This window comes from Sus scrofa, chromosome 6 (genome assembly GCF_000003025.6).
Source record: "Sus scrofa isolate TJ Tabasco breed Duroc chromosome 6, Sscrofa11.1, whole genome shotgun sequence".
Classification (NCBI taxonomy): domain Eukaryota; kingdom Metazoa; phylum Chordata; class Mammalia; order Artiodactyla; family Suidae; genus Sus; species Sus scrofa.
In genome coordinates this window covers 167,250,377-167,264,840 of record NC_010448.4, presented here as the reverse complement: position 1 = coordinate 167,264,840, position 14,464 = coordinate 167,250,377, and positions in this window count along the sequence as shown.

Below are 14,464 nucleotides of genomic sequence, written 5' to 3'. Positions count from 1 at the left end.
CCCAGCCCAACCCGGCTTGCTGACCTGCAGCCTGGGTAAGACTCCGGTCTGAGTAACCCCTTCAGACTTGAATAAGGGGCAAAGCCAAGATGTGACTGCAAGTGATGACATCATAGGGAGCCCTGACATTATGGGGAGGGACAACCCCCCCGCCCCCGTGGCTGGTCTGTGGCGGCTTGAGTGGGTGGGGCTCCATCTGCTGGCAGCACCCCTCGACTCCCAGCTGCTGAGGATGGCGAGGCTGGATAAGCCTATGCTGGGGGGCCCTGCCTTATCAGTCTCCCCCACGTGCCTGATAAGCCGCTTACCAGGGGCTAGCTCAGGGAGCAGGCTGGAAGAGGGAAAGGGTCAGCTGGGGCTGGCCGAGCTCCAGGGCAGACAGCCGGGGTCAGAGAGTCTTGGCAGAATCCCAGGAAGGGGGCGGGAGGGGTCCCTGGGAGAGCGGGTGGAGTCGTGCTTAGGAACCTGGGTTCCGAAGTCGGGCTGTCTGCATTCTTTTTTTTTTTTTTTTTTGTCTTTTGTTGTTGTTGTTGTTGTTGCTATTTCTTGGGCCGCTCCTGCGGCATGTGGAGATTCCCAGGCTAGGGGTTGAATCGGAGCTGTAGCCACCGGCCTACGCCAGAGCCACAGCAACGCGGGATCCGAGCCACGTCTGCAACCTACACCACAGCTCATGGCAACGCCGGATCGTCAACCCACTGAGCAAGGGCAGGGACCGAACCCGCGACCTCATGGTTCCTAGTCAGATTCGTTAACCACTGCGCCACGACGGGAACTCCCTGTCTGCATTCTTACCCCAGGTCTTCCACTCAACAGCCGGGTCCACTCGCACCTGTTTCCTCAATGTTCCTCATCGGGAAGACCATGAGTGGTGGCCATCAGTCCTGATACCACTGTGAGGATGGGCTAAGGGCGACGTCGACACAGAAGAGGGCCTGGTACCTGGGAAGAGCTGCTCCCCATTCCCGGGTGAGATCGGATCCTACCTAGGAGGTACCCAGCTGGCCTGGGCCTTGCTGGGGATTCCAGAGTCTGGGCAGCCCCATAGACATCCCCCCACCTTCCCAGCCTGTGCTCGCCTCCAGACTCCCCAGGAGTCCTGGACTTTCTGGTAGGGTTTCTTCCAGCAACCCCCCCCCCTGACATCTTGGAGCCCTGGTGCCCTCTGGTGATAAAAGCCATACATGGCAGTTACAGCCCTCTCCCCAGGGCGCATCTGTCCCTTGTCTGGTGATTTTATGTCTTCTTCACGTCATGTTTCCAAGGTAGGAGGTAGCCCCATTTTCTAGACAGAACCAGTGAGTGGTAGAACCTGAACGTGAAGCCAGGTTGGCCAAAACCCGTGTTCTTCCCTGGTGAACAATCTGCCCACATGGTCGCAACCCAGTGGCTGTTTTGGGTGCCATACTGATAATTTGAGCGCTGCTGGGATGGGGCGTGTGCTCAGTGAAATTCTTCAACTGTGAATACAAAATTGTGTGAATGAGCCTGGAGCACAATGAGGTTGGGTGTTTGACTATGGAGCCTTTCTGTGTGGCTTTGGTGTGGGTGTATGATTGTATTGTGTGAGTGCAACCGTGGTTAGGCTGGTCATTTGTGCTGTGTGAGATTAGCCATGGCCAAGTCCAGCTCTGTGTGTGTGTGTGTGTGTGTGTGTGTGACCGTGTCGTAGAGGGGCTGGGTGACCAGCTAGGGAGATTGTGTGGGGGAAGGTGACCGAGGGCCCTGAGTTCCCAGCCCCACTTGCCTTTGCCGTCCCAGGACTGTGTCTCCTCGGCAAGACACACATGATGGATGACTCTGCATATGCCCGATGCGCTCCCATGGGCCCCCCGGTTCTTAACCCTCCCTCCACCTCCTTATTTTGGAGGAAGTAAAGCAAATAGTATCACAAATGGAGTTGGTTTTCTTTCTTTTTCTTTTTTTCCCCCATGGGATATTTGTGAGAAGGTTTTACAAACCTTTGAATGATATCTCAAAAAAAAGTCATTTAAAAAGAAAAGTGAATATGGCTGTTTGAATTGGAGCATCCATTATCCATCTCCTGGGCTTGTTCACAGATCCCTTGGCGGGTGTGTGTGTGGGGGGTTCTCCAAGACGCTTCCAGGGGATCCACAGGCAAAAACCATCACACTGCTATATTGTTACTTTCCAGTCTCGCTTCATTGATATTTGTACTGATGATGCAAGAGCAGCCGTGGGTAGGACTGCTGGCATCCAAGTAGGAATAAAGGCGTGGTTTCCAACTGTACTAGAAGTCTCTGTGTTTTTCTCTGCCGCTATACATGCACAGCACAAAAAACAAGGCAGAGGGGGTGGGGGGTGGGGGTGGGGAGCAGTTTCTCTTTAAAGTGTCCTTGGTAGAGCAACTAAATGATTAATTGTATTAACTCTTGAGTGCATGTCTTTTTGATATTTTGTGGGGCAAAGGGGGACTGTATATAAATCACACTTGCTGCATCCATCCTGAAGTCTTATGGTCATCTCACGGAAAAGCACTTAAACGATTGAGTTGTGAGCTGAAAGTCCCTTTTCTCACTGAACCACTGCTTTTCCTTAAAGGAGCACATGCCCCCAAAAGTTATTCCAACTTGGGTATTTGGCCTACATTTTCTTGAAAGCAAACAGTGAGCCTGTCACTTCCAGGAAAGAAAAAAAAAAAAAAAAAAAAACTATCCGCGTTTGTTGCCAGTGACAAAATTAGAACTTTCAAGTGAATGTTAGAATTTGGAAAACTTGCATTTGCTACCGTGAGTTTGAAAACTTCCCAAGTTTGATGAGATTGGCAATGACACCAATAAATGTCTGTTGTTGTTTTTTGTCTTGTTGGCTGGTTGGTTGCTGTCTTTTAAAATCTGTATTTGATTGAAGTATAGTTGATTTACGATGCGACCAGTTCTACCGTACACAGCAAAGTGATTCCGTTATGCACATGTACACTCTTTATACGCATATTCTTTTTTCATAGTCTTTTCCACTGTAGTTTATCACAGGAATTGAATATAGTTCGGGTGGTTGGTTGTCGTATATTATGAAATGTGTCAACATTTGGAAGATCTGATAACTCAGTGAGCCAGTATTTTCCAAATGTCCAGTGTATGACGTCACAGAATCATGATGGATCAACGAACCATTCAAAATACAAGTCAGACCAGTGGATTTTAATGTAACAGAATACAAAAATTTACTGATACAGTTTCAGATTCCACACTGACACTAATACTTTAGGAAACTGTACCTGATGAGTTTTTGGTGTGATGCTTTTTTTTTTAACAGTGCACCCGCAGCATATGGAAGTTCCCAGGCTAGGCATGGAATGGAGCTGCAGCTGCAGGCCTACTCCACAGCCACAGCGACCCTGGGATTCCAGCTGCATCTTCGACCTTCATCGAACTTGCATCCTCACGGACACTGTATCAGGTTCTTAACCTGCTGAGCCATAATGGGAACTCCTATTATTGTTATTTTGAATTAAATCTATACCTTAAATTTCTCTCCGTGCCAACTTGAAATACAATGAATATTAATAGGTAAAACGCAAAACTCTTTGGGTCTTGAACTATTTTTAAGTGTAAAGGGTCCTGCAACCAAAAAGCGTGAGAACCTCTGAATTACAGTTTTACTTAAAAAAAAAAAAAAGACAAAATTGCAAAAAAAAACTTGCTACAAAACTAGATCTTCTTTGACCCTAGAAGAAATGATAATTATGTGACATGGTAGAGGTGTAGCTAATGCTGCAAAGGTGATCTTATTGAAATATACAATGTATCAAATTAGTATGTGTTCACTTCAAACTTAGGCAATGTTGTACGCTGATTGTCTCTCAATTTTTTTTTTTCTTTTTCTTTTAGGGCCACACCTTTAGGGTATAAATTTCCCAGGCTAGGGTCAAATCGGAGCTGCAGTTGCCAGCCTATGCTACAGCCATGGCAATGCCGGATCTGAGCCACATCTGCAATCTATGCTTCAGGTTGCAGCAACACCGGATCCTTAACCCACTGAGCAAGGCTGGGGATCGAACCCACATTCTCACGGATGCCAGTTGGGTTCTTAACCTGCTGGGCCACAACGGGAACTCCTATGTCTCAATTTTTTAAAAGAAGCCTTTGGTTTTTTTATTTTTTATTTTTTTTAAAGTTCCTTCTGTGGCGCAGTGGGTTAAGAATCTGACTGCAGTGGCTCTGGTGAGGGTTTTGATCCTTGGATTGGGAATTTCCTTATGTGTGGGTTTGGCCTTAAAAAAAAAAAATGAAAAAAAAAGTCTTTTCTTAACCTAGTTGTTAATGAACTGTCAGAGAATAAGCTTAGTTTACTAGTTCCATCAAAATGCATATGTTGGAGTTCCCGTCGTGGCGCAGTGGTTAATGAATCCGACTAGGAACCATGAGGTTTCGGGTTCAGTCCCTGCCCTTGCTCAGTGGGTTAACGATCCGGCGTTGCCGTGAGCTGTGGTGTAGGTTGCAGACGAACCTCGGATCCCGCGTTGCTGTGGCTCTGGCGTAGGCCAGAGGCTACAGCTCCGATTCTCGACCCCTAGCCTGGGAACCTCCATATGCCACAGGAGTGGCCCAAGAAATAGCAAATAGACAAAAAAAAAAAAAAAAAAAAAAAAAAAGCATATGTCACAGATTTCCAGAATATTCCCTGTGTGGTGAGTGGCATTTTCTCTCTCTATGGAAAGTGTATTTTGCCACCTTCTCCCCACACAGCTGGGATTTCCTTTTTTTTTTTTTTTTTTTTTTTTGGTGGTGGTGGGGTGCTGCGCCTATAGCATGCGGAAGTTCCTGGGCCAGGGATTGAACCCACGCCACGGCAGGGACCAGAGGGACAGTAGTGGCAATGCCAGATCCTAAACCACTGCACTGAGAGGGAACTCCTGGTCTTCCTTAATGAGAAGAAAAATCAATCCTGCAGTAGCTACTGCCTCCAGCAGCCCCTGCTCCATCCTGCCTCTCCCGTTTCTGAGCACACTTTATAAAAAAGCTCTTATTCGTGGAGGACGTTCTGGTTAAGACCTTTATACTCATTTCCTCATTGCATCCTCAGGCTGAGTCTGCAGGCCAGAATCTAGGCTCCTCACTTCGTAGGTAAGAAAACTCAACTTCAGAAAGGTTAGGCGAAGCCTCTAGGGATGTACTTGACCTTGAAGTCCTTTTCATTCACACATTCGGAAGTTATGCATCTAACGTTTGGGACTTTAACAGTCATTCCTAGTTAACAGATTACCACCCAAGGGACACACTGGCCCAGATCCGCACCTGAGCCCCTGGGGCTCCACGGGACCCCACCCAAGCCCAAGTCATGTTGAGGGCATGTCTGAGCCCTGGTACTGAGGTCTTGCCTGGATTGTTTCTAGAAGCTTTCCGCCGAGCCTTCACTCTCTCCCCCATTCTTCCCACCCTCACCTCTCTGAGCCCTTACCTGGGGCAACATGCTTGAGCCTCACCTGAGCCTACATACTGGAGCCCTTTGATCAGCCCTCACGCCAGAACCCACCCTTGGTGTTGAAATACAGGTGGATTCAGATTCAGGGAACAAGGGGGGAAGCAGAGGCTGGAGGAAAGGGGAGTGGGTAGGGATGGAATGTGAGCCGAGAGAAGCCGGAGCCGAGAGGGACCGTGGGCTCTTGGTCTCCAGCCACGGTCAGGAATGTTCCCAGACCGCACTGACCTCTCACCTCAACCCGCTTCAGCTCAGGACCCACTGTCCACCCCCCCGACCCCCCGAACTTCAAGGACCAGCAGCCGCCTCTGGAGCAACTGGGGCATCACCATGGCGACCAGGCCAGAGTCGGGGTGGGGTGGGGCTGCTTTAAAGTCTTTTACGGCCTCAAAACCTTGGCTTGATCTCTCATCTTTGTCTTCGTCAGGGGCCCTGTGGACTGGGGGATCCAGAAGCGCAGGGACCATCTGCTCCCCCCGCGCCCCTGTCTCTCAGCTCAGGAAGGATGTTTCTGTAGTCGCCGCCAGATCCCTCTTGACATAAGTGGGAAATTCAAGCTCTCCGTCCAGGGGCCCCCGGTCCCCAGCCACACTGGCACTGTTGGTGAACGTCTCCTCCTGGCATTCTGGTGGCAGAGCTAGGAGGAAGGCCTCTTGCCTCGGCCCCCCTGGGCTGTGGTGTATTAGGGCTGAGAGCATGTCAACTGAGCACCTGATGGGAGGCGTAGGGCAGTGACCGTGGCGGTGGGGGCTGCTCAGGGCTTGGTGACCTAGACGGAGGCCTTGTGTGGGCGATTAGCTGTCACGCTGGGTCTAAGCTCCTTACCCTCAGAATCCAGCCTTGCCACCCCCAGGTCTAATCCAGAGCTGGGGAGGGGCCTCAGTGGGTCTCCAGTGACCCATTTCGCATAAGCAGCTGTGGCCTTGTGGGGGTCCGCCTCTCTCCGGCCCTGTCTCTGTGGGTCTCTCTGCCCCCCCCTGCCTGTGTTGTGTCTCTGTTTTGATCTCCCTGTCTCCACGTGTGTCCTGTGCCTTCTCTATGTGAAGAGCTCTGTGGCCCTGACTCTATGAAATTGAGGCTGGCGACAGAGGACAGGGCCACCCCTGGGTAATGGGCTCGCAGATCTCAGTGGCGGGACTGTGGCCGACAGGAAGTCTTGGGGACACAGACTGGTAGGTGACACAGGTTTTAGACAACAGAAGGTCTCGGTGGCAATGCATTGTGGGTGGCCCAGGTTTGAGGGATGTGGGTTCTCTGTACGTGAAACACAGATGGGGTTGAGTTGTGGCTAACACAGGATCTGGGTGACTCGGCAACAGCGATTCAAAGCGAATTTGGAGGCAGGAGTGTGGCGCTGGTGGCTCTCACCCGGGGCAGTTTTGCCCTCCCCCGAGGACATTTGGCCATGTCTGGAGACACTTCTGGTTGTCACAACGGGGGAGAAGTGTGCTCCTAGCAGGTCGCACGGGAGGCCGGGGATGCCGCTCCACACCCCACGCGCACAGGGCAGCCCCGCAGCAAAGACCTGTCAGGCCCACATGCAGCCCACTGATACCAGGAGCCCATGCCCTGCTGGAAACCCCAGCCCTGGTCCTCTGCGACCTTGGGCACCTTCCCTCCTAACGGGGAGTACCCAGGCTGTAGCCTTCTGAGGTTTTTGAGATTGCGGATCGGACATGCCAGTGTTTAGAACAGTACCCCAGCACATAGTAGGTGATTTTCTGACTCCTGCTTGGAGAGAACAAGAGTAGGTGTAGATTCAGGGACTCAAATGCTCTCTCCCTTTCTCATCACAACTTTTGCTTCATTCTTTTTGTTTGTTTGTTTTGCTTTTTAGGGCTGCACCTGTGGCATCGGAGCCGCAGCTGCCGGCCTACACCACAGCCACAGCAATGCGGGATCCGAGCCATGTCTGTGACCTACACCACAGCTCATGGCAACACCAGATCCTTTACTCACCCGAGCAAGGTCAGGGATCGAACCTGCGTCCTCATGGATACTAGTCAGATTCGTTTCCGCTGAGCCATGATGGGAACTCCCTACCGCTTCTACTTCAGACAGACTTCTTTCATTTCAGGAAACCACATGGCCAAAAGCAGCTCCAGTTTTTTTTTTTTTTTTTTTAATTTTTATTGACGTACAGTTGATTTACAATGTTAATTTCTTCTGTACATCAAAGTGATTCAGTTATACATATACATACATATTCTTTTTTATATTCTGTTCCACTACGGTTTGTCTTAGGATATTGAATATAGCTCCTGTGCTATACAGTAGGAGCATGTCGTTTATCCTTCCTATATAAAGATTTGCCTCTGCGAATCCCAAACTCCCGATCCTCCACCACCCTCCGCCCACACCCCCAGGGCAACCACAAGTCTGTTCTGTGTATCTGTGAGTTTGTTTCTGTAGATACGCAGTGGGATTTTTTGTTTGTTTGGTTTGGTTTTTTGGCCATCTCACAGCATATGGAGTTCCCAGGCCAGGGATCAGCTCTGAGTCGCAGTTGCGACCTACACCACAGCTGCAGCAATGCCAGATTCCGCCGTGCTGGGCCAGGAATGGAACCTGCATACTGGTGCTGCAGAGATGCCACCAATCCCGTTGCACAACAGAGGGAACTCCTAGATGTGTTGATTGGTGTCATATTTTAGGTTCCACACACATGTGATATCATCTGGTATTTGTCTTTCTCTTTCTGACTTTGCTTACTATGATCATCTTGAGGTCCTTCCATGTTGCTGCAAATGGCATGACTTCACTCTTTTTTATGGCTGAGTAATATTCCTTCGCACACAGGTAATATTCCTTTGCACAGGTAATATTCCTTTGCATACCACATCTCCTTTATTCATCTGTCAGTGGACATTTAGGTTGTTTCCACATCTTGGCTATTGTGAATAGTCCTAAAGCAGCTCCAGTCTTACAGTCATGCGTGCTTAGGGATATCAGAGGAAAAGAGACAGGTATTTATAAATCCCAAATAATGGCTCTGATTGGCTTAGCCCAGGTTGCATGATTGCCCACACTTTGCAGGGCACTGTATAAATAGATTAACTCTTCTAATCTTGACAGACAGCCCTTTGGAGTATATACCCTTTCTTTCCCCCTTTAACAGCTACGGAAACAGAAGCACACATGTTGAGTAACCTGCTGGTAAATAGTGAGCCCAGGATTTGATCCAAGACAGTCTGGCTTAAACACATGCACCCTCTTCAGCCACCATTCGGAATGTTTATGTGTAGGTATGTCAGGTTTTATGTGCAATAAGACGCAACGTTGTATTTGTTAGCAAGACTCAGTCGTGGAAATGTTTTCATTGCAGAAAGTTGCTCATTTTAATTTTTTTAAGATAAAGCAGGAGTTCCCGTTGTGGCTCAGCAGAAATGAATCTGACTAGCATCCATGAGGACGCAGGTTCAATCCCTAGCGTCGCTCAGTGGGTCAAAGATCTGGCATTGCTGTGAGCTGTGGTGTAGGTCGCAGATGCAGCTCGGATCTGGCGTTGCTGTGGCTGTGGTGTAGGCCAGCAGCTATAGCTCCAATTAGATCCCTAGCCTGGGAACCTCCATATGCCACGTGGGAGTGGCCTTAAAAAGGTTAAAAAAATAAATAAACTAAGATAAAGCAGTTGTGCTAATAGCATTAAGCCATCCATTCCTTTGAGTGGGCTAATGAGAGATTAGCTGTGATTTCAGCAACTTTGGGGAGAGAAAAAATAAGAGCTGTCACTGCGGCGAAGGGTGGAATTGGAGGGAGGAAGGGGCCGTGGTGGTGAGCTGGGGAAGAACTAGGTCCAAATGGGACCTAGCGGGTCCTGAGACGGGGCTGCCCTGTTGACAAATCCTTTATGCTCAGATGATGACGGGACTAAACGTCCTGACTTTTCCTGGAGGACTGACTGGGATCCAGCACAGTCTAATCAACTTCACTAATAATACATCTGCCATCAGTCACCTACATCTTGTGGGAAAGAATGCCTGGATTGTGAGAGTATCTTGCTCTGGGACCAGCGTTGAGAGAATAGGGGCAGGGATAGGGATGCTACTTTCGGCCTTATTCATGTCACCTATTTCCTTATTAGGTGCTGAGTATAAGGAATAATCAGATGGAAACGTGTGAATGGGTTGATTAGAAAACGTTGTTTCCCCTGGGAATTCCCAGCCCCCCTTCTGCAACAAATTGATGTTGGCGGTGGGGTTGGAGCTCCCTCTAGTGGACACTATGAATTTATACCCGATCAGATTTGGGATGTGGCAGATGACGGTAGGCTAAATCCTCCAGGGCAAGATTTTTACCAGTGGGTTGGCTTCCAGAGTGTTTGGAAAGCAAACTCATAAGAGACACTGTGTGTGCAGGCGTGCGTGCATGCGTGCGAGTGTGTGTGTGTGTGTGTGTGTGTGTGTGTGTGTGCATGTCTTGAGAGCTGTCTGGCTTCTCCTGACTTCACCGTGCAGAAGTCAGGAAACGGTTGGAGAGGCAAGATATAGGAGTAGCTGAATGGCAGTAACCCAAGGATTTTATTTAAAATGTGAGAAAACCAAAGGCTGTGGAGATAGGACCTTTTCCCCTCTCTTGATGTAGATTAAGGTGATTTAAATAAGAAGGCACAGCCAGTAATTTTCCAAGCAGAACTGGATGCCTGCCTGGGGTAATCCTAGATGTCAGTTAAACTGAGAAATATTCGGATTCCAATGATTCCCAAGAGATAGCGTGCCCACAGTGAAATTAAGGAACATTTTTGTCAGGATGGGCGGAGGGCAGATAAGAGCAGATGAGTTAGAGGTTTCTTCTTAGTGGGGAATGTTTTGTCTTTAAACGTGTATTTAACTTTTTCTCCTCTGGAAAGGTACCACATTCTTTGTATTTCCAGCCAGAAACCATCTTTGATACGATTCGATTTAAAGTTAGTTGGTTCAAAATTAGTATCTGGGGATTTAGAAAATATTTTCTTTGCTTGAATGGCTTCTCTTAAGGATGCAAATGAATCACTTTATTGTGAGCCTAAATTGCTCTTGGAAAAATTGTCTTTCTGTGTTTAACTGGCCAAGGTATAATTTGTTTAATTTATGAGCACAGTACGTTTTATCTCTGAATTAGAGACACTGAAGAAGTTGACTTATTCTGATAATGATGTTAAGTTTTTTGTTTTATGGTTTTTTGGTTGTGGGTGCGCAAATAATCCGTGAATACATTAGTCTGATAAAATTCCCATTGGAAGCACTCATTGGTGCATCGTTACAACTTGAGCATATCTGTGCAAACATAACTGTTTTAGTCTGTTCAGGTTGCTATGATAAAATACTATACACCGGGAGGTTCAGACTCCAAACACATCAATATCTCACATTGCTAGAGGCTGGGAAGTCCAAGAGCAGGGCGCTGGCAGATTCAGTTCTTGGTGAAAGCCCTCTTCCTGGCTTCCCAGCTTGCAGAAACTCCCCTTTTTGTCGTGTGGTGGGGAGGGAGGAAGGGAGGAAGTGTGAGAGCGAGATGGCCAGATTAAGCTTTTTGGTTTCTTCTCATAGACACTAATCCCATTATTATGGGGGCTCCACCCTCATGGCCTCATTCAACCGAATTACCTGCCCCAAGTCCCACTTCATAATATAACAGACAAGAGCAAACCTGACTCCATACTGGACCTCTTACTTTGGCTCTAACCTCTGTGCTCTGTTACTTGTGCTTAGTCATCCTGGCTCCGCACCTTGGAGAAGAATGTTGCCTATAGCCGGAAATATGCATAATAGCCCTTTCTCAAAGTTCTGCCTCCCAGGCTTGACCTACCTTTAAAGGATAACAGTTTTCATTCATATAGAGATAAAAAGTTGCAGAACAGAGAATAACATTGGTCTTGTTGGAGGTTTACAGGAGGTTTACGGTCCTACCTGGACTGTTGCGAGAACAAAGGATTATCACAGAGACCAACCAGCCACATCCCCTAAGCTTTTAGTATAAAAGAAACCAGAATCTGCCTCGCGTAAGATGTTTCTTGGGGACACCTGTCATGCAGTCAGCAGTACGAGCTCGACTTGGTAACAATAGTATCACCATACTGGCTTTGACTTGGGGCTTCGACATGTGAATCTGGGGAGACACACTCAGTCTGTGCCATAACCATCCAATAAAGATGCCTCCCAGTCACTGCCTTCTCTGTCCTCCCCAAAGTAACCACTGTCCTGTCTTCGAACCCTCCAGAGTAGTTTTGTTCGTTTTCGAATTTTGTGTTGTTAGAATTACGCAGTATACACGCTTTTGTATTTGTGAGCTTCATTCATGCTGTTATGTGTGGTGGCAGCTCATTCATTTCCATTGCATGAGCACACAGTTTGTCCATTCCAGCTTTTCAGTTTTTGACTATTATAAATAATATGCATATTTTGGGGCACATACCTAGAATTGAGATCACTGTCTTCCAGCACGTGTCTGTCTTCAATTTTAGTAGATAACCATCAAATGGTTTTATAAAGTGGTTATACCGATTTATGCTCCTACCAGCTATGTGTGAGAGTTCAGCCACAGTGAAACTATTTACCCCACAGAAACTGGCAACTTGAACAAATCAGGGTTTCTTTCTCAGAGAGCCAGTTGTTAAAGACTCACCAGCACACTAGCTACCAGCCAGTACCCATTCTTGCAAAAACTTCATATGCTTTTCAATATTTGGTATTGGCCGTCTTTTTCTCTTCCCGAAAGAAATAATAAAAAGCTTTTTTTTGTTCAAAAATTTATTTAAAAAAAAACAAACACAAATTTGATTGACTATATTTTTAACTCCGAGAGAATTTAGAGAGATTGGTTTTGTTTTATTAAAGATCAAATATGCAAGCGGTTGGACATCTCTTATTTTCTACACACATACATCCCTTGAGTTTATAAAGCATTGTGTTTCAGTCCTTTCAACATCATCTACCTTCATGTCAAGGATGAGGAAAAACCAGGACAATCGTACATTGATGGAGAGAGTGTAAACTGGTACAACCACTTTGGAAAATTCCCACAATATTTACTAAAACTAAACATACACCCCTGATCAGCCATTCTACTCTTGGATATATACCCCATGGAATAAAGGCTTCTGTCCACCAGAAGGCATGGATGAGAGTTTGTAGCAGCTTTCTTCATGATTACTCACTCTGGAAACAACCTCAATGTCCATCAGGAGTAGAAAAGGAGAAATACATTGTGTTGTGTCCATGCAATGGAATATTATACAGCAGTAAAAAAGGAACAACGTAAGGATAATATAGCCACAGGGGTGAGGCTCACGTAATTTTGACTAAAAGAAATCAGATGCACAAGTTCATCTTGCATGGTTAACAGTTTTATGATGTTAAAAAATGGCACAACAAATCGACAATGGTAAAGGCTGTGTAGAAGTCACCCATGAGCCTGTTACTAACTTATAGCAGACTCAAGAGAGCCTTCTGGAAGGTTGATTTTGGTGGAGGTTACATGGGGTATATGTATTTAAAATTGATCTATACACATTACTGTATCTAAATTGTATGCCAATAAAACAGAAAAAGTCATATAGCTGCCTGTTATTAAGAGTGATGTTACTAGGTCAGATCTTTATGCCAGGTGCAACCTAAGTCCTGAGCTATATTTAGTTGACATTGCAGTGTGACAGCAAAATACCACCAGTACCCGACCCACACACACTGGGTTTTTAAAATTAAAAAAAATTTTTTTTGCAACCTATGGCAGCCGTGGCAATGCTGGATCCTCAACCCACTGTGCTGGGCCAGGGATCAAACCTGAGTCCCAGTGCTCCAGAGATGTCACCAATCCCTTTGCACCACAGCGGGAACTCCAAAATACCTCTTTTCATAGGTATACTGTAAGAAAGGAAAGAACGAAGCTGCTTCTTCTTAATGGTTGGGAGTGCTTTTCATTTCGGCTGCTCCAGAAATCATCAATCATAAAATCTGGCAGCTGTCACCTGACTTTTTTTTTTTTTTTTAAGGAATCACTTGGGTGTACTCTCTATGTTTATGAGGTTTAGACACAGCCTGAGAATAATAATACTCTGCTTTTATTTTATTTTATTTTTTTAGGGCCTCACTCTAGGCATATGGAGGTTCCCAGGCTAGGGATCTAATTGGAGCTATTGCTACTGGCCTACACCACAGCCCCAGCAATGCCAGATCCGAGCCACGTCTTCGACCTACACCACAGCTCACGGCAACGCCGGATCCTTAACCCGCTGAGCAAGGCCAGGGATCGAACCTGCGTCCTCACGGATGCTAGTCAGATTCGAATAACACTCTGCTTTTAATCTGCAGTTTTGTTTTCTTCAGACATGTAGATACAGGGGGAATGAGTTTGTGAAGCCTGTCAGAATCCGCCAGCAAAAGACTGCCAGGAACACACCTGTAGCTCATCAAAGTCTGGTGTGTTCGACTTGCTGCAGCGAAAAACACACCCCAAGGGAACCTGGGCACCATCTCAGGGAGACTTGGGTGTGGGCTTTTGCAGAGAAGGGGTTAAGGAAGCAGTTCTGCTTTGGAGGCTATCCGGAAGCAGGAACAATTGATGCACTTCTGAAAGATCAGCCTTTGGGGGGCACAGAGCACGGTGGAAAGAGAGAGAAAATCGACCAGAAAGGCAAAAGCTGCCCATGCATCCTCTCCAATGTAACCATTAGAGGATTTCCAGATGAAAAAAGTGAGTGAGAAAAGTTAGCTGAAATACAAGGAAGCAGAATATGCTGAACACAGCGTCGAGCAGCAAAGCTAGTAATAACAGTTATGGCTAAGTGACCCAACTCTCGACATTTGTGACTGTGGAAAGAGTCTTGAATAAATGATCTCGAAAAAGACATAGGTTCCTCCTATCACATTATGGCAATAATTTCTTTTTTATGGTGGTATTTTCCGAAGAGAATATAGATCAATGAACTCTCTCTCTCTCTTTCCTTTTTTTTTTTTTTTTTTTTTTTTTTTGCCTTTTAGGGCTGCACCCAAGGCATATGGAAGTTCCCAGGCTAGGGGTTGAATCTGAGTTGCAGCTGCCGGCC